This window comes from Pseudochaenichthys georgianus, chromosome 1 (assembly GCF_902827115.2).
Source record: "Pseudochaenichthys georgianus chromosome 1, fPseGeo1.2, whole genome shotgun sequence".
NCBI lineage: Eukaryota > Metazoa > Chordata > Actinopteri > Perciformes > Channichthyidae > Pseudochaenichthys > Pseudochaenichthys georgianus.
The window spans coordinates 4797579-4821284 of NC_047503.1; the positions used below are offsets into that span (position 1 = coordinate 4797579).

The 23706-nt window shown below is 45.4% G+C and overlaps 1 pseudogene; it reads left to right on the forward strand.

Annotated features, from left to right (window-relative positions):
- The window catches only part of LOC117455734 (zinc finger protein Aiolos-like), a 44963-nt pseudogene extending 22040 nt beyond the window's left edge, over positions 1–22923 (forward strand).
- Positions 22924–23706: the final 783 nt, after the last annotated feature.

Below are 23706 nucleotides of genomic sequence, written 5' to 3' on the forward strand. Positions count from 1 at the left end.
GTCGAAGTCTCATTCTTTTTTTTTTTTCCTATTTTCCTTGGCCTCTGTTTTGCCATGGAAACCCAGCATGTATTGTAATGTCTTTGTGAGAGCGCTTTCTTCCAGCTCTTTTCCTTGGGCTGGCAGCCAAGCCTCACAATGAGGCCGCGCAGCACTCAGGTGGTGCCGCAGTGTGTGTTGTTGTTGGTTACATGGCATCTACATTCCTCATTACTCAAACTTGATCAGAAATAACATGAATGCCCGTTATTCAGCCACTCGTTGCATTCCAAGGGAAACATTTGAAAGAAAACGACATCTGTTCAATTTCACTTGAACAGCCCGTCTGGCATCAGGTAGTTAGTGGAGCGGCTCACTGATCCTGGAGCTCACCAGAGAGCCAGCAGTTTCATTGTGTGTCCTTTATGAGCAGTTTTATTTACGAGCTGCGTTTCAAGGATTCAAGGATTTATTATTGTCATTATCCAATCCAGGATTGCCCAATGAAACGCAGTTGTGTGGGGTGCATTCAGGGCGGTTACTCAGAGGTTAGCGATGCCGTTTTCTAGGTGTTTGCCAACGAGCCGCGTTTCAATGTTTGTCTGCTTCATATTTCACCAACAATCTTTGTAATGTGTTCATCTCTATAGAACTACAACCGATGTGTCTTTTTTCAAAATAAGTGTTCTGCCTATATTAGTACAAAGTATAAACAGATGTTGTCAAATTAGTTGAATAACAACTCTGGAAGACACCAGTTGTTAATTTGCTGTTTATGGTCAGCACTTTAACCATTTGGCCAATAGTGTATCTGTGTGTGTATTTAGCTCACGTACCATGAAGGTTACAAGACATTTATTAGGACAATTTCCCATTTGAATCACTCCTCCAGCCACCTGACCCATCTCGTCTTCTTAATAGCTAAATGTAATAGTGGTACTAAAAGCGCAGATTATTGTCTCTCAGTTGACATGTGGGATCTGGGGTGACATCAGTTGTTGGATATGGTGTGTTATTGCTGCGGTCCAGGAATGGGCTCCATGTTTTCAGTTATGAGAGGGTGACTTGTTAATCTTCTATCTTGGATGTTATTCCACCCACTGCTCGAATAATGAGGGTGTGACAGTTTTCCATTGTCTCCCACTTATTCTGCACCCTGTTAACACGGCCAAGGGCCTGTCTATCTCCATAGAGGCTGAGTCATCATGTTAATCGCTGTCATATTCCTAAAACAGTGTGTCCTGACGCTCTTCCAGGTAATCATACATCCTGTTGCGTACACAGTTACAGTTGGGCCTTTTTTATCATGTGCTACTCTGATATTGGAAGAGTACATTCAGTATTTGTGTGCCATGGTTCCAACATCTCAATGACAATGCCAACATCAGAGGTGGAATATGTCAGATCCTTTTACTTAAAAATAGTAATACTATGGTCTTCAATTACTCCATTATTAGAAACAGTTTTAAGTTTAAAGACTTGCTTAAGAGGTTCAGAAGTATTACCAGCTAAATGTACTCAAAAGTATCAAAAGTACTCTGTATGCAGGCTCTTTTCAGCTTGTTATATTATTTTAGAATATTATATTATCCTGTTTGTATTACAAACCAATACATGGAAGTACATTTTAAAGCCGGTTTAGACACTTTCAAATACAGGATTGCATTAATATATGAATAGTATAGTACTGCATCAAATTGTTCAAGCATATCAGATGTGTTTATATGGCGGTTGTTTTTCAATCGGAAATACCCATCCCCTGCAGTTCACATGTCGATTTATCCTTGGGCGATATACTTACCCGAATGTTGATCCCGACAACATGGCCCACGGTGTGTGAATGTTAGCTTTCTTGAGCAGGTTGCATCTGGTAGGCACGTCTGTACGAAGGGGGTATGAATGGGTGAATGATGACATGTGAATGTAAAGCACTTTGTGGAGTTGTAAAGACTGGTTAAAGCGTTATATAAATGGAGTCCATTACAATTTACCATTTAAAGTGGACCTATTATGCTATATTGGAAAAATATATTGTAGGGCCATACCTAATAAAAAAACATGTCTGTGAAGTTTTTTGCTTAAAATACCAAACAGTTCACCCATTGTAGCCATCCCTCATACTGCTCATACCCTCTTTTCAGCCCTGTTAGAGAAACGCAGATTTTTGGGTCCTTAGCTTGAAAAAAGAGGAGGAGGCGGAGCTAATGCCTGATCAGAATTCTACCGGAGATAAAGTTGAATTCTGCTGTGATAAAACGCGATCCTGTTCTAAACCACATCAAAGATTATTTCTGAAACAGTATGGAGCTCAAATGCCTTTTCTCTTGCGGGTTTATCACAAGGTGAGTTCTTTTTTTATTTCCTGCTTTTTAAACACATGTGCTCTACAGTACAGGTTAGCTCTGAGCGTTAGCGAGGCTTGCTAATGTAAACAAAGACGAGATTACGCCCAAAACACATCAGGCATTGTTTCTGATAGCAACTTTCTGTGAGTCCGCTGCCGATTTGACGTCAGATCGGCAGCAAATCTGTATCCGCTCGTGTACCCCCGTTTTTAAAAGATTTGGGTACGGAGGAAAAGAGAGAGGGTTTTATTTTCTGACGCTGCGTGAGTTCCCCGACGCACCGGGGACACATATTTATGTATAAAAGACATCACAAAGTGCATTTTGCATGATAGGTCCCCTTTAAGTTAATGTATTGGAGTAAAAAGTACAATATTTACCTGGGAAATGGAAAAGAAGTATAAAGTTCCATAAAATGGAAATACTCCAGCAAACTATGTTCTAAGCTACGTTTGTCCAAGCTCAAAATGACTTCTTTCCACAGTTGTTGTTCAGGTTAAGTTGCATTTGACATTTTGAGAAAAATGCCTTTTTTAAGGCTGACACTTTGTAAAAGGCTTTGAATTTCAGTTGGATCACAGGACTAAAGAATAATTTAGAATCGGAGGGATGAAAACCTCTTTAATGGTCACACATGCAGAGCACACAGCACACACAGTGAAATGTGTTCTCTGCATTTAACCCATCCTAGTACCAGGAGTCTAGTACCAGGAGCAGTGGGCAGCTATTGTACAGCGCCCTGGGAGCAAATGGGAGTGGGTGGGGGGAAGGGGTTGTCTCTCCAAGTAGCAGTCCACACTCCATATTTAGGTCTGGTCAGAGATTGAACCGGCGATCCTACGGCTCACAGTCCAAGCCCCTACTGACTGAGCCACTGCTGAGCAGAAGTCATTTTTGAGCTGATCGTATCTAATTATAAATACAACATTAGTGTATTCAAACATTAGACTTGTCCTTTTCATGTTATGAATCATTGAATTGGGTCTAAGGTCAGACCAGGCAGATGGTAAAAGCTGTGAGGTCCATCTTAATCTTTAGATGGCATCTCTGTTTTTGTTGACATGTTTTGACTACAGGCAGATTTGTCAGGGCACTTTGTTTGCTTATGCTTAATACTGTATCCTGTCAACACAGTGCACTGACGTTCGTTTTAAATAATAAATCAGCCATTACTTAATACAAAAAGGTACATCTGCGAATTGTTAAATATATTTGATTGAATTCGGATTTTTTGGTTCCAGTTCAGTAATATAGTTATCCTGACGATAGTTAGGGCCACAAAGTAGGGGTGCTGTGATTATTATTGAGCATGTGTCGAGTGTGTCTTAATGGACGAGTATGCAAACAGAGGAGGGTAATGGAATCGTGTCAGTGAGAAGGTTACTTGTACCGATCCAAAGTGTTAGGGTCAGGCCCGGTTCTACGGGGGTGCATAAGGGTGCATTGCACCCTCAGTTGAGTCGTTATGCACCCTCATTTGAAAAATGAAAAGTAAAAAAAAAAAAATGTAAAAGTGAAAAAAATTAAAAGTGAAATATATTACATTTTGCCTACTATTACTAACAATAGTAGTAATAATAATAAGAAGAAGAATATAGTTGAAATAGAATAAATGGTAATTGTGGTTGAATAGCATTGTCTGCTGCATTTATTTGATCAATTTAAACGGTAAGTAACGTTATTATGTCAGGTGCGCGTGACCTGTGCCGCTCCGAGGACAAGGTGCTTACACAGCAGTCAATGATGGATCAGAAAATGGTTAAAACAACCAGCCCTTATCGCCAGCATACACTGCATCTACTGCAGGTAATAACAGTTCAGATCATGGGGACATTACGTTACTGTCGTGGACACTACCGTCCTCCTGCCCGACTCGCTGGCTTTGCCCGCCTCGCCCACAGAGGCGGAGCAGCCACAGCCGTCTTCGTTGCCCCAAACACCACCATCCCTCGGCGGCCCGCAAGTGCCAGAGGACCTCTGCAAAACAGAGCCTGCCCAGGTATATTTAAAAAGTACCCAACTCGCCTGTACAGTGGGGTAAGGCGCTCATTTTGCAGCTCACGGTTTCAAAACAGAGATTGGCTGGAATATTCATGTAAAAAAGATGCCATCTTCTGCTATGCATGCAGACATTTTGGTTCAAGTAAGTCAGATGCCTTCACCACAACTGGCTGCAACAACTGGCGCCATGCTCTTATAGGCTACGTGATAAGGGACTGGGAAGGCATAATCAAGCAAAGAGCACATAGATCCATAGATCTCTTAATGTTGCTCTCAAAGTGCACCAGATTGATGGTTTTAACTTCAATATTTAAAAATAAATCTTCCCGGGGGAGCATGCCCCCGGACCCCCCCCCAGAGGAGGTGAGGACCTCCTCAAGAAGAGGGTGTTAGGTACACTCCCCACTTATAAAAATAGCACTTTACCACTGCACCCTCTCTAATCTCAGATGCACCCTTAGTCATTTTGTTCTGGAACCGGGCCTGGTTAGGGTTGAGGAAAATAGGACCCAAATGTAGAACACAAAAACAAAAAGCGAGCTTTATTCTCTAGCTGATAACAAGCAAAGGAAAATTAAGAAACACTAACCGGGTGAAACAAGGAACAAGAACAAACTCACGGCCAGGAACATGCAGGTTACATTGACGACGATCAGACAAAGCGCTCAGGGAAGGACAGGACTAAATACACACAAGGGTAATCACAAGACAAGACACAGCTGGGATGGGAGGTGAAACACAGAGGCAGCAGGTGGACACAATAAAACAGTCCACCATCGTTCCTGTCCCCAACAATTCAAAAATCATCAGTCTCAACGTCTACCGCCCAGTAGCACTCACCTCCATCATCATGAAGTGCTTTGAGCACCTCTCTGGACCCCCTGCAGTTTGCCTACAGAACAGGTCCACAGACGACATAGCCCTCACCATCCACACTGCCCTCTCACACCTGGACCAGAGGAACACATATGTGAGAATGCTGTTTATTGATTAAAGTTCAGCCTTCAATACCATTGTGCCCTCCAAGCTGGTCATCAAGCTCAGAGACCTCGGGCTCAACAGCGCCCTCTGTGACTGGATCCTGAACTTCCAGACGGGCAGACCCCAGGCAGTGTGGGTGGGAAACATCACATCCTCCACCCTGATCCTCAACTCCGGAGCCCCTCAAGGCTGCGTGCTCAGCCCTCTCCTCTACTCCCTGTTCACTCACGACTGCGTGGCCACACACAGCTCCAACATCATCGTGGAGTTTGCTGACGCCAGATCACAGACGGCAACGAGACGGTATACAGAGAGGAGGTCGAAAACCTGACATCTTGGTGCCAGGATAACAACCTCCATCTCAACGTCAGCAAAACAAAAGAGCTGATTGTGGATTACAGGAAGCAGCAGAGAGAGGGACACGCCCCCATCGCCATCAATGGGACTACGGTGGAGAGAGTCAGCGGCTTCAGGTTCCTCTGTGTCCACATCACTGAGGACCTGACATGGACTCATCACTGAGGACCTGACATGGACTCATCACTGAGGAGCTGACATGGACTCATCACTGAGGAGCTGACATGGACTATTCACTGAGGAGCTGACATGGACTCATCACTGAGGACCTGACATGGACTCTTCACACCACCACCATCACCAAAACAGCTCGACAGCGGCTCTTCTTCCTCCGCAGGCTAAGGAGGTTCAACATGGACTCCAGGATACTCTGCAACTTCTACAGGTGCACCATAGAGAGCATCCTGACCTTCTACAGGTGCACCATAGAGAGCATCCTGACCTTCTACAGGTGCACCATAGAGAGCATCCTGACCTTCTACAGGTGCACCATAGAGAGCATCCTGACCTTCTACAGGTGCACCATAGAGAGGATCCTGACCTTCTACAGGTGCTCCATAGAGAGCATCCTGACCTTGTACAGGTGCACCATAGAGAGGATCCTGACCTTCTACAGGTGATAGAGAGGATCCTGACCTTCTACAGGTGATAGAGAGGATCCTGACCTTCTACAGGTGATAGAGAGGATCCTGACCTTCTACAGGTGATAGAGAGCATCCTGACCTTCTACAGGTGCCCCATAGAGAGCATCCTGACCTTCTACAGGTGCACCATAGAGAGGATCCTAACCTTCTACAGGTGATAGAGAGGATCCTGACCTTCTACAGGTGATAGAGAGCATCCTGACATTCTACAGGTGCTCCATAGAGAGGATCCTGACCTTCTACAGGTGATAGAGAGGATCCTGACCTTCTACAGGTGCACCATAGAGAGCATCCTGACCTTCTACAGGTGCTCCATAGAGAGCATCCTGACCTTCTACAGGTGCTCCATAGAGAGCATCCTGACCTTCTACAGGTGCTCCATAGAGAGGATCCTGACCTTCTACAGGTGCTCCATAGAGAGCATCCTGACTGGCTGCATCACGGCCTGGTACGGCAGCTGCCCCTCAATCGTAAGGCTTTACAGAGGGTGGTGAAAGCACACATTTATTTAGTATGTACTTGCACTATTCTATCTGTTTTATTGTGTTGCACTATTGGAGGAGCCTGGGACCTAAGATTTTCATTGACATAACTACACTGTAGCTACACTGAACCAAAATATAAACGCAACACTTTTGTTTTCGCTCCCATTTTTCATGAGATGAACTCAAAGATCTAAAACATTTTCTATAAACACAAAATAACCATTTCTCTCAAATATTGTTCACAAATCTGAAAAAATGTGTGATAGTGAGCACTTCTCCTTTGCCGAGATAATCCATCCCACCTCACAGGTGTGGCATATCAAGATGCTGATTAGACAGCATGATTATTGCACAGGTGTGCCTTAGGCTGGCCACAATAAAAGGCCACTCTGAAACGTGCATTTTTGCTTTATTGGGGGGGTCTGGGGGGGTCCGAAAACCAGTCAGTATCTGGTGTGAGGGGTAGGGTTAGGGTTAGGGTAATGTTGTGAATCGAGTGGCCTGTGTTCGTCGTCCATCCAATCCAATCCAACTTTATTTATATAGCACTTTAAAAACCTTCAGACCAAAGTGCTGTACAGAGAGATAAGCTCACACAACATAATATAAATAAAAGATACAAACACAAAACAAACCAGAATAAACGTAATAATTAAAAAATAAATAACAGGCATATAATAAAAAACAATAGACCACTAAAAGCAAATAAAAGCAACAATCTACTTGTTTTTGAATGCCAAGGAGAAGAGGTGGGTTTTAATACGGGATTTAAAAACAGTCAGTGTGGGTGTCTGCATTTTGGGGGGGGGGGGGGGGGGGGGCGCCAGCTAAAATCTTGCCTAGGGCGGCAAATTGGTCAGGGCCGGCCCTGCGCCTGCCCATACCATAACCCCCACCACCACCATAGGCCACTCGATTCACAACATTACCCTAACCCTAATCCTACCCCTCACACCAGATACTGACTGGTTTTCGGACCCCCCCAATAAAGCAAAAATGCACGTTCCAGAGTGGCCTTTTATTATGGCCAGCCTAAGGCACACCTGTGCAATAATCATGCTGTCTAATCAGCATCTTGATATGTCACACCTGTGATGTGGGCTACTAACCCCTAATCATTCTGGAAGGAAGGAGAACTGCCTCCATTGCCCTCTCTCCACCATCATCTGGATGCTCAAACACCATCGCCTGTGTGTCAGCAGCACATAGGAGATGCAGCCCAGGACTAGAAAATGCAGGTTGACCTGGACCAGACGCTCACCTTTCCACAGGAGATCATTACAACTGATCTCAGGCCAGATCTCATCATGTGGTCACCCTCAAAAAGGTGCCTGTGTATTGTGGTATTAACTGTGCAATGGGATGCTGCAGGTGAGGAAGCATACGACCGCAAATGGTTGAAGAACCCAGGTATTGCAGCCGGTGTGGAAAACGCGGGTGCCCCCTGAATAGGTCCGCTGCTGAGGCTTTGTAGCCACATCTACCACAAGGGAGGCTAAAAGGGCTGGGGGTTAGAGAACAGACCCTCTGAGGCTGCAGACCGAGCAGCAACTGTCTCTGGGTAAAAAGAAAAGGATCCGACTGATCTGCAAGGTGATCAAGAGGAAAGGGTACGAGGGGAGGAGGGGGCCCACCTGATGAATTAAGTGTTTACCTACATCCAATCACAACAGCAAGAAGGTGCCAATTACAAAAAGGGATGTACAATCCAGTCCTATGAGCTCCACTTATCATTGTGCCCTCTACATCAGGGCTGGTATGCCTCATTACTACTTATTGTAAAGCCGTTATGGGTAGACTGCCATCACACATTTGCACAACGTATTTCTTTTTGGTTATTGTTGCTATAACTTCTTATACCGTTATCCTGGCCAAGTCGCCCTTGTAAAAGAGGTTGTTGATCACAATGTGTCGTAGCCCTTTAAATATGGGTCAAACACAATAAAGCAGTACATGTATGTGGCAGATGCTTTTGACGAAAGACACTATTTTAGAGAGAACAGTTGGAGAGTAGCTTTCTAGTCTGGCCACAAGATGGAGTGATAGCTCTTTGAATGGAAATAGGTAAGGAACCGTGTGCCTGCACTGATAAAGAACTCATAACCAGCTCTTTGTTTCACTCATAAACTCACGCTGTTATAGACGCGACGGTGTAGGAAGAGAAAGGAATCTATCTTAGAAACAGTAAGAGAATCTGAGTCCTTGATGAGGCTGTTTAAACATGTTTCGTTCTGTCTTTGTTGCATTCAAAATAAGTTCCTGTTCCTTTAAGGGTTGTCTCCAAAATGCACCGTAGTGACGTTGCGTATATTCCATATTCAGAGAAATCCAGTGGCGGAGCGTGGAATCTCCTCCTGCCAGAGCAGTCTCCTCCAGGTGCTGAGCCAACGCAGGTCAGATCCTTTCATCCTTACTCAAACTTACTGCTATCTTCCAACAAACTATAATATCAAGAAAGTGTAGATAAGCGCTTTCTAAATGTCATCTTGAGGTATAAAAAAGTTTGTTATTGATGTGTTTTCTTCACTGAACGTGATGTTTGAGTAGTTCTCAAAAGTATAGAAGCTATATTTCTTTGCCATTTTTATTCCCATTAAATGTGTAATATAAATTGTAAAGTATTCATATGCTGGGATCTGTATTGGTTCATGAAAACTGACTGAAGGTTTTTAAAGTGGCTTTTGTGTTCAAAGTCACTGTGTGTTGCCGCTGAAAGCGACTTTCACACATGCTCCTATGTTCAGACCCGGCAGGAAGTGCATGTGCAGTGAACATCATCTCGTTCTCATCAGGCTAAATGTAGTGACAGGGTCGAGCAATCAACCGTGGGCTTTTACCCCCATTGCTTTTTTATAAACTTCTTTTTATGCCGTCCACCCAACAGGAACACAAGATGCAACCGCTGCTTCTCTTTCTCCACATGTTCGTAGAGATAGTAAGGGAGCCTTTTTAATAGAGGCAAGAAGATCTTTTAGTATCAATTTGTGAAATACAAAGTTTGTATAGTTTTAAAGTCATATAGATCTAGTTAGGAAAACACCATAAGAAGGAACTGTTTTAACCTAATTAAACTATCTTTTATTAAGTGGTGGAAAGTAACAAAGTACATGAACTCGAGTACAATATTGAGGGACTTGTAGTCGACCTGAACATTTTCTTGTGATGCCACTAAATCCACTAAAGTTTAGAAGCCAACATTGTAGTAAATCAATTATTAGATAAAGACTGACATATATTTAATAGTTACAATATCTATCAGCTGTGAATAAAGTCATTAACATTGGCTCCACATTTACCAGCTGTGAGAGACACAATAATCATAGTCCAGTAATATAAAGTATAATATACATGATTCTGGAATGTACCTTTACTTGTAACAAAGTATTCTTGCAATTTGGTAATTTGTTACTAATGTGATGTTATTAACCAAATAGTGTCTTTACTCCACAGAACCATCATGAACACGGAGAAGGACCCCGAGTGTACCGAGGGCAGCGGGATGGGTGAGTGCGTCTCCTTGTCTTCAGTGTGATGTGAGCGTGATCAGGCTGCCGCCGTCCAGCCATCACTGACTTTAACTTTCCGTTACTGTAATGGAGCTCAGTAGGTGACTGACGTTGTCCCAATGAAACAAAAAGTAACACGAAGCGCCTGCATGTGTCACTCTGCAGAGCTTTGCAGTGATGTTGCAGATGTGAAGCCACAGGAGGAAGAAGAGAGGGAAGATCAGTCATTCAGTGAGAATGGAATGCAGGGTGCTGAAGGTGTGACGGATCCACGTAAGTAACACACACACACACACACACACACACACACACACACACACACACACACACACACACACACACACACACACACACACACACACACACACACACACACACCATGTATACATCACTTCAGGGGACATTACATTGACTTACATGCATTTCCTAGAGACTTATCCTAACCTTAACCATAACCAACACATGCCTAATCCTTACCCTAACCCTAAACCTAAACCTAACTAAGTCTTCACCCTAAAATTAATGATTCCCCTCATGGGGACCTCCATTTTGTCCCCATAAGGGAGGCGAGTCCCCACACGTGACTATGTAAACAGATGTAGGTCCCCACAAGTATAGTAATGCTAGTCCACACACACACACACACACACACACACACACACACACACACACACACACACACACACACACACACACACACACACACACACACACACAATTAGAATGTTAGCCATCAAGCTAACACCGTCTAGCATCTTTGTGAGGAGCTGATATAAACCCTGAGAATAAATGCTGCTGTTTGTTAAAGATAAGTCTCGCAGAATAAATACAAGATGTTCCTGCCCTAGTTGTCCTGGGGTAAATGTAAATACTTATATACTTGTCACCATGGGGGTTCATTCAATGCAAAGCAATTAGAGAATGGCTCTATTCAACACTTTGAACACTCAGTATGGAGTGACAGCAGTAAAGGAAGACCATGTCTATGTAGGTAGCTTCACCTTCAATCATAAGTCGGCAATAGCTTAGGGCGCAAGGGGCCTCGTTCAACTTTTTCAATTACTACAAACGTTTTCTATTCCGTGTTCCTCAAAATAAATGATTAGCTGTGATATATAAAATATACATTTAACTACCTTCAATGTGCGCCTTTGCAATCAAATATATAAGTGTAAAAAAAAAAAATGTTCACCCACATTTATGGACTATTTCACTTTGAGAGCTTTCCATTAAAGGCGGTCAGCCGTACAGAGGGTTGCTTATTTCAGTTTGGCTGGGTACTTCATTGCATCTACTGTTGAACCTCCTCACTGCAGCGTCATGTATTTCATGATAAAGCATACATCCTAATTATATAATGTAATATGCTACATATTATGGGCATTTCTCACACCATGAAGGACTACTTTTCAAAGATTCAATTGCAGATTGAAAGGCTTTATTGTCATAGTAGCTACGGCACAATTGTTGGCAATGACATTTTTAAGTCCTAGGCTCCTCATACAATGCTACATGCAATATTTAAGACGTCAAAATGATTTAAAATTGTGAATGTATAAATTAAATAGTGCAAGAGAATGGTACAAGTAAAAAGCAGAGATAGATGCTATCTAAACATGTGAATAAGATACAAATGAAAACAGAGTTACTACTAAATACTCATTTCTAAACTGTGACCACTTTGTTTCACACAATGTTCTGAGTGTAATACGTTTATACCTAGACTTGTTGCTCTTATTTGTCCTTTTTATTTCTGCCACCTCTCTGCCCCACCGGGTGCTTCCTAAAGCCCTGCTGAACGTCGCTGCGCAGCCTGCGGTTCTCTGCTCTCAGACCCTGGACTCTATATCGGGCCCCCCCGAGCTCTGTGTGTGCAAAGTTTCCATAGCACCTCTGAGCGCTTTGCACAATACAAGGCGCTGATCTTCAGCTCATCACCAGCCACCACCGACCACACTGTGGTTCATGGATGGAGCTGCGAGAGCCAGCAACAGGCTGGGTGAGGGGTCATGCAGCCTGAGAGCAGCAGGGTGGGAGAAGTACTCAGGTCTTGTACTTGAGTGAAAGAAGAAGTACCAGAGTGTAGGAATACTCTGTTACAGTAAAAGTCCTGCATTCAAAATGTTCCTCAAGTAAAAGTAGACAAGTATGATCTTCAAAATATAGTGAAAGTAGCGACAGTAAAAGTAGTCGTTGTGCAGATTGGTCCATTTCAGAATAATATATATATATGTTTTATAATGATTGATCATCAAAGTGTTCTCAAAGCTGGTGAAGGTGCAGCTAGTCTGAAGTACTTTGTAGACTGCAGGGTAGCTGGTGGATTTACTCCAGGTGGAACTAAAGTCTGATTCAACACTTGGTTATATTTCACATCATTCATCCACATCTGTAGAGTAACTAAAGGTATTAAATACATGTAGTGGAGGAAAAGTACACCATTTACCTCTGAATTGTAGTGGGGTAGAAGTGCAAAAAAATGGAAATACTAAGGTAAAGTACATTCATCTCAAAATTGTAGTACAGTACTTGAGTAAATGTACTTAGTTACCTCCCACCTCTGACCAACAGTAGGTCAAGAAACACTTATAAATAAAGAAAATGTAACGCTTTGCCTGCGGACGGAAGGAAAAAGGGATCTACTTTGTGCGGATAAAGTTGATTTGGAACGTTTTTCAGCATCTGTGATACAATCAATGTGAAATGTGGTTTCTAAAAGCAGATCAGGGATCGGTGTTGTCTGCGTGAGGCGCCTGCTGCTCTCTCTCCTGCCCTGGTTCTACTTTCTGTCTTCAGAGGAAATGCCTTCCCCTTATCTCGAGCACACATCTTCTGAATCTCTTTTGTGACACTATACGTCGGCCCAAATTAAGCTCCCCACACTCTGGAGACGTGCTCGTGCTATTATCAACATATCGACTATTAATACAAATGTAGAAGTGGAGATGTGACGGCGGCAGTTTGCATTCTGGTTGGAGTTCAGAGCTCATTCAGTGCCTTATTTGGAAGTGAAAAACAAGTGTATGTACATGACTCCTTAAATCAATCATGTGTGTGTACTGTTCTCATCAAATGTGTACTCTTTGCTGCCTCCTCGCTTAGATGTGATTAAGACAGAGGCCGAGGAGATGGAAGATGAGGAGCAGTACCCCACGGACGAAAAGGAAAGACGGTTTGCGCTGAAAGAGGAAGCAGAGGGGGGCAGTGATGACGGGACGGAGGAAGGATTCGACGAGGAGAGGACTGAGGAGGACGAGGAGGACGAGGAGGAGGACGCCCCTAACGAGCCCCAGGACCTGTCTCTAGTGGACTACTCGCGGTATGGTGCCCACGCAGCAGAAGGGACCTACGTGCCTGGAGCCGTGGCCCCCCGCATCCCTGCAGCCGGCAAGCTCAACTGTGACATCTGTGGCCTGTCCTGCGTCAGCATCAACGTCCTGCTGGTGCACAAGCGCAGCCACACGGGTAAGCACAGGCACACCGCCCCGGCACCTGACCTCAAACACAGCCGTGGTGCAATCGTCACCCTGTTGACAGCACTGGGAGATAGTGGCTGGCGTTGACTAGGTCAAGGCGTTTGATGGAGGTTTTGAATCTGCATCACGCATGACGCACGGTCCTAACTAGGGCTGCAGCCGTAGGATGTGACATGTCCTCCCAACAGGAAGCAATAAGGCAATAAGTGTGTGATGTGTGGACAGACACACCAACACATCTACGGTCTATAGCTTTGCCCCGAATGATGCAATCCCTGTTATAACTCTGATTACTTCATCAGGTGACAGAATTCGATTACAAGTACATTCAAAAATAAGTAAGCAGATACTGTTACAATACATTGTTGAACTATAGATGGATATATTATAGGTACTGAAGGAATTTTCGTTATAGTTTATATTTAGGCTACTTTAATTCTTCTTTATTTTAAATACATTTCTTTTTTAAGGCAGTAGGTGGACACCTTATTTATTAAACAAAAATACAGTTTTCTTACATGTTGACTGCCCACCCTCATGTAGGGATATGTGTCACTGTGGAGGGATATGGAGCTATTGTCACTCAGACACACGTCATGCATTGACAGTCGACTCATCAGTCAAACCATAAGTAGAGTTGACTCGTTCAATAATGCCGCCATCAGATGGATCTGCGGAGGTTTCCGATGAGTGCACGGCGTAGTTTGAGTCTGGGTTTCTAACTATCAAGGTGATGTTGCCTCGTTCCCTTTTCAAAGACGGCGAATGATTCTGCGTTTTTTTTGCATTTCACTGTTCTACTAGGAACAAGTCAAGGGTTGATAGCTAAAGGGCAAAACTGCATTTCTACGAATATCAGCATCTGGTATCAGAACATTTCCACTTGAGGGAAGTTGTAAACACCAGCTCAGTGTTTCTGCGGCAACAGATCATTTACAAGAAATCTTTATTTTTCAACTGACAAACGCATAGCACTCACTAATACATGGAACTGAAGAGAATAACAGAATAGACCAGGGGGGTCAAACTCAATTTCATTGCGGGCCACATCAGCATTATGGTTGCACTCAAGGGGCCGGTTGTAACTTTAAGACTATATAAAAATGCATATATGAATATTTAATATATATAAAATAATGTGTTCTATTACATTATTGCCTCTGCATTGGATTATTATCGGATAGGGTAATAACTTCATAGTTAACTACGTCTGAAAGCAGAAGTCTAGGGCAAATAATTGCAAGTCTCTTCAGTGAGAATGTCACAAAATGATTTAAAAAGAAAAGTCAAAATAAAAAGAATTAAGTGACATTTTGAAAGAAAAGTTACATTTAAAAAAAGAAAAGTCAAATTCTGAGATGCATTGTGGGACATGTAGTTTATTGGCAACGTACTTCTGTAAGGTAGCATGTAACCGCGTAATAAACATATCATATTTTTTGCAAGCTCTTGTGGGGCCACATGTAATGAAGTCGCGGGCCGGATTTGGCCCCCGGGCCTTGAGTTTGACACCCCTGGAATAGACAAAACAGGGGGCCGCACTACTCCACATTTACAGCCTGTTTTTGTACTTGTATACAGTCCGTGCGTAGTCCACAGATCTCTGCTTTCGTCCTTAGACTGTAAGTCAGTCTTTCCATCGTATACATTTCTTCTAAACACTTTCTAACCAGTTCCTTGTGATACCTCCAAGTTCCTTTTCAAGTATACGATCTGGAATCAAGCCCAGGTACATAAACCTAGAGTCACAGGTGCTCTTATAACTTAATATTTCTCCATGAATCTGAATAACCCTGAGCCGAAATGCCTGTACTTTTACACATAACCAGAAGATATCAAATCAAAGTTGCTTTATACTGAATACCCCAATATCCCAAAACCCTTTGTCTCAGTGGGCTTTACAGAACACAAAACATAGTCTTTATTAAACAGGACTCGTGGACACTGTCTGCCTCCCGAATGAAAACAGGAAGTTGGTTCCAGAGAAAGAGAGCTTGGGATCTGAAACCTCCTGATCTAGTGGTGTGGAATCTGGGAACCGCTAAAAGACCTGAAGATATGCGAGTGATTGCGATTCAACCGTCCACATCCTGGCAACGCGGTCTCACTAAGCTAAACGGTAAATGTTTTCATGATTTCTGGATTGTTTTTCAGAGTTCCTCTTCCCCCCTTCAGGTGAGAGGCCGTTCCACTGCAGTCAGTGCGGCGCCTCCTTCACGCAGAAGGGAAACCTGCTGCGCCACATCAAACTGCACTCCGGGGAGAAGCCTTTCAAATGCCCCATGTGCAGCTACGCCTGCCGCAGACGGGATGCTCTGAGCGGGCACCTGCGCACACATTCTGGTACCAGCCACACACACACACACACACACACACACACACACACACACACACACACACACACACACACACACACACACACACACACACACACACACACACACACACACACACACACACACACACACACACACACACGCCCTGCCAGCTGTGCTCATATGCACTGATACTGCATGCACCTGTGTATAATATTCGCTGGTTGGTTTCTCACCAGTGTCGGCACATGAGCTGAGGCCGCATTGCTCTTCCAGTAATATGTGCCACAGGCTTACACACGGTACATCTGACATCTTACTCACTCACCTCCGGACGCATACTCACTCACTTTCAGTTCACGTGTTTCACCTGCAGACACGGCCGCTAACGTGCACATCATCACTTTTGTACGAAACCACATACTCAAGGCAACAATCCCCGCCGTACGCAGTGTTTATGTTTCGTGTGGCGGTGATTAACTGAAACTCCCGCTCACAGTAGAGAAACCCTTCAAGTGCAACCACTGCAGTCGCAGCTACAAGCAGCGCAGCAGCCTCGAAGAACACCGGGAGAGATGCCATGTGTACATCCAGAGCAAAGGCCCCGCAGAGAGAGGTGAGCGCGCCCAGTGGGGGAAAGTTGGGTATCATTTTAAGAGACGTGTGCTTTACTTGAGTATTTTCAATGTTTTGATACTTTGTGCTTCTACCCCATTACAATTCAGAGGTACAGGGGGGGGTACTTCTCCCTCCTCTGAGCACTTCTGAGCACTCACTTCACACATCTGACTGTTAGACGACTGCTTAGACTCGTTCGCACCTATGGAGCGCCCAACCCGATCCTGTTTTATAGCCTCATTAAATAAATGAGCTTACAGCTGTTACCCCATCATTAAACTAAACAGGTTATGGCTGCTGTGGTGTGGTGTGGCGGCCGCTTCAAATGTGTGCAGCGGCTAGATATGTAGGGCAAAGGTGTTCAGCCCGGCCCCCCAACACACACACATGTCTGAAACCTTCCCCCAACAGACCTGTACCTAGGGCTGCACGGTTGCAACACACAGACGATGCTCTGCTGCTATGGTCGCCAAATGTCGTAAGCTTACGTCTGATAGCACCGTCGTGGTGAGGAAGTACATCCTCATCCTGTGGTCTGTTTTCCTGCGCTGGTGAAGTAAAAAAAAACCACCAGGAAGTGAGGTCAAAGGAGCGTCTGATCTTAAATTAATATCTCCTTCCTCCTAGTGTGACTCAGCGTGGTGCCGCTGCCGTCTTTCTACTTCACTTTATTACCTCTCAAGCTCGGTGCACTTCTCTTCTGACCGAGAAGAGGTCTGGTTTTCCTCGTGGCACTCACTCTGTCCCTCTATCGCAGAGGACGGCCACGCATCCAGGACTCAGATGGGCAGCGAGCGGGCGTTGCTGCTCGACAGGCTGGCCAGCAACGTAGCCAAGCGGAAGAGCTCCATGCCACAGAAGTTCACGGGTAAGAGCAGCTGGAGAGCTTTGGAACATGAAAACGTAACTGTTGTCGATGCTGCTGTCTTTATGTTATGTTTACATCACCTGTGCTTGTTGCTGTGCATTAACGCTTAAATACAATTCCATGTCATGTCTAAGCTAGCTGTCTGTCTGTCTCTGCTGGCCGCCATCTCTTGCCAGACAGGAATTGAGGGCAAAGCCTCATACCTGCACGCACCGCAGAGTCTCCACTGTCCTCAATTCTCTGGCAGACATGTGTCCTAGGTGGGTATAAGCTGCCGAGCATGCTTTAATCATTGGATACGTGTACTGAGAAACGTGCACTTTACAGTTCCCCATTCACACTGTGTATGTTTGGATTTGGACTCAGTGAATAAAAGACACCAGTTTCAGTAAATGGCTGACTGAAGGGGCATGCACACACACGACTGGTCCAATAGTTGTTTCTCACCTGCGAACACTGGGTTGTAGTTTCGCAATCAAGCCTCGAGCAGCTCGCAGGACGAGTGTATTGGCAAAGAGAAACCTCCGACTTGTCTCTATCGGGTTGATGAAGAGAGATCTTTCAATATGACAACCACAGGGGGAAAGAGAAATGTCTGCAACCGCAGAGAGAGAGAGAAACGTGAGCAGGTGCCTCTCTGTTAGTCTGCAACCACAGAGAGAGAGAGAGAGAGAGAGAGAGAGAGAGAGAGAGAGAGAGAGAGGGAGAGAGAGAGGGAGAGAGAGAGAGAGAGAGAAACAAGCGGGAGGCAAGAAACGTGAGCAGGTGCCTCTCTGTCTGTTCTTCTGTGGTGCAGCTGCACTGCAGGCCTTCCTCCGTCTGCTCTCAGCCTCTGTCCCCTCTGTCCTCTCAAACTCTGTCCTATCTGTCCTCTCAAACTCTGTCCTCTCAAACTCTGTCCTATCTGTCCTCTCAAACTCTGTCCTCTCAAACTCTGTCCTCTCTGTCCTCTCAAACTCTGTCCTCTCTGTCCTCTCAGCCTCTGTCCCCTCTGTCCTCTCAAACTCTGTCCTATCTGTCCTCTCAAACTCTGTCCTATCTGTCCTCTCAAACTCTGTCCTCTCTGTCCTCTCAAACTCTGTCCTCTCAGCCTCTGTCCTCTCAGCCTCTGTCCTCTCAGCCTCTGTCCTCTCTGTCCTCTCAAACTCTGTCCCCTCAGCCTCTATCCTCTCTGTCCTCTCAAACTCTGTCCTCTCTGTCCTCTCAGCCTCAGTCCTCTCAGCCTCTGTCCTCTCTGTCCTCTCAAACTCTGTCCTCTCAAACTCTGTCCCCTCAGCCTCTATCCTCTCTGTCCTCTCAAACTCTGTCCTCTCTGTCCTCTCAGCCTCTGTCCTCTCAGCCTCTGTCCTTTCTGTCCTCTCAGCCTCTGTCCTCTCAAACTCTGTCCCCTCAGCCTCTGTCCTCTCAGCCTCTGTCCTCTCAGCCTCTATCCTCTCAGCCTCTGTCCTCTCAGCCTCTGTCCTCTCAGCCTCTGTCCTCTCAGCCTCTGTCCTCTCAGCCTCTTTCCTCTCAGTCCTTTCAGCCTCTGTCCTCTCAGCCTCTGTCCTCTCAGCCTGTCCTCTCAGCCTGTCCTCTCAGCCTCTGTCCTCTCAGCCTCTTTCCTCTCAGTCCTTTCAGACTATGTCCCCTCAGCCTCTGTCCTCTCAGCCTCTGTCCTCTCTGTCCCCTCAGCCTCTGTCCTCTCAGCCTCTGTTCTTTCATTCTCTGTCCTCTCAGCCTCTTTCCTCTCAGTCCTCTCAGCCTGTCCTCTCTGTCCTCTCAGCCTCTGTCCTCTCAGACTCTGTCCCCTCAGCCTCTGTCCTCTCAGCCTCTGTCCTTTCATTCTCTGTCCTCTCAGCCTGTCCTCTCAGCCTCTGTCCTCTCAGCCTGTCCTCTCGTCCTCTGTCCTCTCAGCCTCTGTCCTTTCATTCTCTGTCCTCTCAGCCTCTGTCCTTTCAGCCTCTGTCCTCTCAGCCTCTGTCCTCTCTGTCCTCTCAGCCTGTCCTCTCAGCCTCTGTCCTATCAGCCTGTCCTCTCGTCCTCTCAGCCTCTGTCCTCTCAGCCTCTGTCCTCTCAGCCTGTCCTTTCAGCTTGTCCTCTCAGCCTCTGTCCTCTCAGCCTCTGTCCTCTCAGCCTATGTCCTTTCATTCTCTGTCCTCTCAGCATCTGTCCTTTCAGCCTCTGTCTTCTCAGCCTTTGTCCTCTCAGTCCTCTCAGCCTGTCCTCTCAGCCTTTGTCCTCTCAGTCCTCTCAGCTTGTCCTCTCAGTCTGTCCTCTCAGCTTGTCCTCTCAGCCTGTCCTCTCAGCCTCTGTCCTCTCAGCCTATGTCCTTTCATTCTCTGTCCTCTCAGCCTCTGCCCCCTCTGTCCTCTCAGCCTCTGTCCTCTCAGCCTCTGTCCTCTCAGCCTGTCCTCTCAGCCTCTGTCCTCTCGTCCTCTGTCCTCTCAGCCTGTCCTCTCAGCCTCTGTCCTCTCAGCCTGTCCTCTCAGCCTCTGTCCTCTGTCCTCTCAGCCTCTGTCCTCTCAGCCTCTGTCCTCTCGTCCTCTGTCCTCTCAGCCTGTCCTCTCAGCTTCACCTCACTGTCCCTTATGTTGACCTTGGGACTGCATGATGTTCTCTTTGCCGTTACTCAGATCCAGAGTGAGGACCTGTGTTAGATAAGTCTGTAAGTGATACGTCTTTAAAGTGCTGCTTGCTTCCTGTGGTATGTCTCTGCTCATGCTGTGGGGCGAGGAGTGTGGAAGACCGGCTGAGTCTTCAGGCAAGTCAAATAACCAATGAGATCTAAATGCTGTCTCTCACGTCCCAAAGAATACTAATATATACAAAAATATACATATATGTATATATATACATGCATACACATCTAAACAACCATATACACACATATATATATATATATATATATATACAGATATACATACCTATACAGATAGACACATATATATATATATAATATATATATATATATATATATAGACAAATTAAGAGATATAAAAAAAAAGGAAAGTATTCGTCTCCACACTGATTTGGACAGGACACAGTGAATATATGACAACAGTACAAATATATAGTGTAGTGCTGTAGTTCTGTAGTGCTGTAGTGCTGTAGTTCTGTAGTGCTGTAGTGCTGTAGTGCTGTAGTGCTGTAGTGCTGTAGTTCTGTAGTGCTGTAGTGCTGTAGTTCTGTAGTGCTGTAGTTCTGTAGTGCTGTAGTGCTGTAGTTCTGTAGTGCTGTAGTGCTGTAGTTCTGTAGTGCTGTAGTGCTGTAGTTCTGTAGTGCTGTAGTGCTGTAGTGCTGTAGTTCTGTAGTTCTGTAGTGCTGTAGTTCTGTAGTGCTGTAGTGCTGTAGTTCTGTAGTGCTGTAGTGCTGTAGTTCTGTAGTGCTGTAGTTCTGTAGTGCTGTAGTGCTGTAGTGCTGTAGTGCTGTAGTGCTGTAGTTCTGTAGTGCTGTAGTGCTGTAGTGCTGTAGTTCTGTAGTTCTGTAGTTCTGTAGTTCTGTAGTGCTGTAGTTCTGTAGTGCTGTAGTTCTGTAGTTCTGTAGTGCTGTAGTGCTGTAGTGCTGTAGTTCTGTAGTGCTGTAGTGCTGTAGTGCTGTAGTTCTGTAGTTCTGTAGTGCTGTAGTTCTGTAGTGCTGTAGTTCTGTAGTTCTGTAGTGCTGTAGTGCTGTAGTGCTGTAGTTCTGTAGTGCTGTAGTGCTGTAGTTCTGTAGTGCTGTAGTTCTGTAGTTCTGTAGTGCTGTAGTGCTGTAGTTCTGTAGTGCTGTAGTTCTGTAGTTCTGTAGTGCTGTAGTTCTGTAGTGCTGTAGTGCTGTAGTTCTGTAGTGCTGTAGTTCTGTAGTGCTGTAGTTCTGTAGTGCTGTAGTGCTGTAGTTCTGTAGTGCTGTAGTGCTGTAGTTCTGTAGTGCTGTAGTGCTGTAGTTCTGTAGTGCTGTAGTTCTGTAGTGCTGTAGTGCTGTAGTTCTGTAGTGCTGTAGTGCTGTAGTTCTGTAGTGCTGTAGTGCTGTAGTTCTGTAGTGCTGTAGTTCTGTAGTGCTGTAGTGCTGTAGTTCTGTAGTGCTGTAGTTCTGTAGTGCTGTAGTGCTGTAGTTCTGTAGTGCTGTAGTTCTGTAGTGCTGTAGTTCTGTAGTGCTGTAGTTCTGTAGTGCTGTAGTGCTGTAGTTCTGTAGTGCTGTAGTTCTGTAGTGCTGTAGTTCTGTAGTGCCAATGAGCCCTTTGTTCTGCCGGTCTAGGCGACAGCGGTGTGTGTCTGGACCTGAGCTTTAACAGGGAGCTGGTCTACAGGACTGAGGTCAAGGAGCCCCCCCCAGGCTCCCCGGGGCCCGACCCCCACCATCAGCAACACGCCGTCCTCACAGGGCCAGAGAACAACCTGGCTCCCTCCCGCAGACCCTACCCCATCCAGCTGAGCCCCATGGGCCTCACTAACGGCCACAAGATGGGCATGCCTCTGATGGGCCCCCCCCCCCACCTCCCAGCACCAGGTGGGCATGGACTCGTTCCAAAGCGACGGCTCCCAGATGCACCAGCCTGTCATGTACAACCTGGTTCACCTGCTGGGGGGGCTGAGCCATCACAACGGCCTCCCACACGCACAGCCCCTCCCCCTGTCGCCGCTGGAGGCCTTACGGGTGGCGCGAGGGGACGGGGAGGGGGGTGCGTTGCCCGGGGCGGTGTACCCCTGCAGCCACTGCAGGGTGATCTTCCTGGACTACGTCATGTTCACCATCCACATGGGCTGCCACGGCTTCAGGGACCCGCTGGAGTGCAACGTGTGTGGCCACCGCAGCCAGGACCGTTACGAGTTCTCCTCCCACATAGCCCGCGGGGAGCACCGCCTTGAACTCAAGTAGCTGTCATTCACACTCACACACGCTTACACACACACACACACACACGCTCTGACAGATAACCATGTACTAGCACACCCAGATGTACTCATATTAGTAGCTGATAGTATGAGGAATGAAAGCATGACGTAGCATCTCTCTGTCTCTCGGTGTGTGTGTGTGTGTGTGTGTGTGTGTGTGTGTGTGTGTGTGTGTGTGTGTGTGTGTGTGCGTGCGTGTGTGTGTGTGCGTGTGTGTGTGTGTGAGAGACAGATTGAGAGAGACGTTATAGGTTTGTAACGGGTGTCAGCATTTCCTTTGTCCTACCGTACTCATCTGAAAAGATGATCTGTAAATGTTTACGCAGGAGGAATTCTAACCATACATTTTTATATATTTGTACTTATTGATTCCTGCTGTAGCCATATATACATTTAACAAAGTATTAAAAAAGAATGCATGTATTGTTTATCTGCTGTTGTTTTCTCCTGTTATTTGTGTTAAGGTGTAAAGCAATAAAAGATAACCTCTCTTTCCCTTCATCAAGCAGAGACCTGCGACTTGCTGAGAGACGTTCTTTTTTTAACACTTGTCAATTCAAGACTGCAGAAGAGAAAAAAAGTGCTATTATCTCGAAGGTCACATGTCTCCTTTAGGCTGTGGTTTAGAGTGCAGTTCACGGCTTCAAAGACATCATCCGCTTTGCATGTGTTGGTTTTCACTCCTAAATATCTTACACTCCCACAGGGTTAGAGGCCTCACGGCTCTGCAGAGATGTTTTTGTCACACGACATAGAGGTGTATACATATATAGGACTTAGCACAAATACATATCTGAGAAGGTACTTCTGTCCTTCTTAGATACATGGTGATACAAAATGAATGTCGAGGCAGGTCCAAAATAAATGTGACATGCTGTTGAACAACTTATAATTCACCTGAATGCATATTGAAACTGTTCTTCTTATATAAAAATGTATATCTTATATGAAGTCAGGAACAAAGAAGATGAGCCTTTACAGTATCTAAACTGGCATGAACCTAAAACTAACAAATAAGAGAAAAATATTGAATGACTTTTTTATGGGACTTTCTCCTCATTTCATGACAGGATTGAACACTTTTTCCCTGATGCTGAGGAAATGAATGTGTGAAACACCAGCGGACACCTGCTGGGGGAAGTGTGGTACTGCATGGCAGTGATGGTCTTACACAGTATCACTCCAGAGCAGTAGGTCCTAAAATGATTTCTCGGACCCAGTGGAGGGCCTTAAAAAAGCAGAAGGGGGACCCAGACTAAATCATAAATAGCTTGATATATATAT